The 2169-nt window shown below is 51.7% G+C and overlaps 1 protein-coding gene across 1 annotated transcript in view; it reads left to right on the top strand.

Moving 5' to 3' along the window:
* Window positions 1–2169, top strand: part of PLOD1 (procollagen-lysine, 2-oxoglutarate 5-dioxygenase 1) — a 48332-nt gene that overhangs the window by 34927 nt on the left and 11236 nt on the right. The window lies entirely within an intron of this gene.

Here is a 2169-nt window from a genome sequence, read left to right as displayed (position 1 = left end):
TGGGGTTTCACCATGTTGGCCAGGATGGTCTTGAACTCCTGACCTCGTGATCCGCCCGCCTCGGCCTCCCAAAGTGCTGGGATTACAGGCGTGAGTCACCGCGCCCGGCCGGACTGTTGTTTTTCCTTTTTTTTTTGAAATGGAGTCTCGCTGTGTGGCCCAGGCTAGAGTGCAGTGGTGCGATCTTGGCTCACTGCAACCTCTGCCTCCCGGGTTCAAGCAGTTCTCTGCCTCAGCCTCCTGAGTAGCTGGGATTACAAGTGCCCGCCACCATGCCTGGCTAATTTTTGTATTTTTAGTAGAGACGGGGTTTCACTATCTTGGCCAGGCTAGTGAACTCCTGACCTTGTGATCCACCCGTCTCGGCCTCCCAAAGTACTGGGATTACTGGCATGAGCCACTGCACCGGACATGACTGTTGTTTTTCAAAGCAAAGTCAAGGATCACCTGACACATTTGGTAACAAAGTGGATTCCTGGGCCACACCCAGTTATCAGCAATGTCCCTGGATGTGGGATCCTAAGAGTGGTGGCGGGGCTCTATCCTGATGACAGAGGCCCTTAGAAGGCCTGGCCTGGTCAGGGGAGAATGGGCAAAGGATGGCCAGGGAAGGGCGTTCCTGGCATAGGGCTGGCATGGGCAAAGGAAAGCAGATGGCCAGGGTGCCAGAGATGAAGGGGCACAGCATGGCAGTGACAGCAGGTGCTGCAGTCCCTGGGTGGAAGCTGTGTCCTCCTCCTCACGCCCCCCCCAACCCCTTCCCCATCCTCACCCCCAGGAGCAGCACCACAAGGCTCAGGTGGAAGAGTTCCTGGCAGAGCATGGCAGCGAGTACCAGTCTGTGAAGCTAGTGGGCCCCGAGGTGCGGATGGCGAATGCGGACGCCAGGAACATGGGCGCGTGAGTTGTGGGCCACGGTACTCTCCACTGACAGTGGTGGGTGGGGGAGCTGTGGCTGTGGTAAGGAGCAGCAGGCTGAGTGACAGGAGTTCAGAAGGCTGTGTGTGCTCTAGCAAGTTCCTGCCCCTCTCTGGGCCTTGGAGTTTCCACCTGTCAAATGGGAAAATAGCCTCTGTCCTGACAACCTCCGGGGCTCCTGAGCAGGGCTGAGCCATGTTATTTGGGTTCAGGAAGCAAATCAGAGAAAGAGGAAGGACTCGGGGCAGAAGTAGACAAAGGCTGACAATTAGGGAGGCAACCTCGAATGTTTTGCTTTATTATTTAAAAAAAAAAAAAAAAGGCTGGGTGCAGTGGCTCATGCCTGTAATCCCTGCACTTTGAGAGGCCAAAGCTGAAGGATCGCTTGAGGCCAGGAGTTCGAGAACAGCTTGGGCAACATAGCAAGACCCTATCTCTTCAAAAATAAAAAAAATAGCCAAGTGTGGTGGCTTGGACCTGGGGTCCCAGCTACTCAAGAGGCTGAGGAGGGAGGACCTCTTGAGCCCGGGAAGTCGAGGTTGCAGTGAGCTATGGTTGCACCACAGTGCTCCAGCCTAGGAAACAGAGCGAGACCTTGTCTCATAAAGCAAAACAAAAACAAAGAAAGAAGCAATTTGTGTTGATTGTAGAAGAGTCAGACAGTCCAGATCAAAGGTTGGCAAGCTTCCTGCTAAGGACTAGGTCATAAATCTTTGCAAATTGGCTCTGCCGGCTCTGTTACAACCACTCAGCTCTGACCTAGTAGCACAGAAGCAGTCACAAGTAATACGTAAGTGAATGAGTGAGGCTGCATTCCAGCAAAATTTCATTTATGGACACTGAAATTTGACTTTCATGTCTTTTTTTTTTTTTTTTTTTTTTTTTCTGAGACTTGGTGTCACTCTTGTTATCCAGGCTGGAGTGCAGTGACAGGATCATAGTTTACTGTAGCTTCAAACCCCTGGGTTCAAGCGATCCTCCTACCTCAGCCCCCCAAGAAACTGGGACTACAGGCATGTGCCATCACATCCAGTTAATTTTTAAATTTTTATTTATTTATTTAGAGACAGAGTCTCACTCTGTCACTCAGGCTAAAGTGCAGTGGTGTGATCTCCGCTCACTGCAACCTCCCCGTCCCGGGTTCAAGCGATTCTCCTGCCTCAGCCTCCGGAGTAGATGGAATTACAGGTGCATGCCACCACACCTGGCTACTTTTTGTATTTTTAGTAGAGACAGGGTTTCACCATGTTG

The sequence above is a fragment of the Mandrillus leucophaeus genome, unplaced genomic scaffold (assembly GCF_000951045.1).
Source record: "Mandrillus leucophaeus isolate KB7577 unplaced genomic scaffold, Mleu.le_1.0 Scaffold52, whole genome shotgun sequence".
Classification (NCBI taxonomy): domain Eukaryota; kingdom Metazoa; phylum Chordata; class Mammalia; order Primates; family Cercopithecidae; genus Mandrillus; species Mandrillus leucophaeus.
The sequence above is the reverse complement of the archived record's forward strand: the minus strand, read 5'-3'. Positions and strand labels throughout refer to the sequence as shown.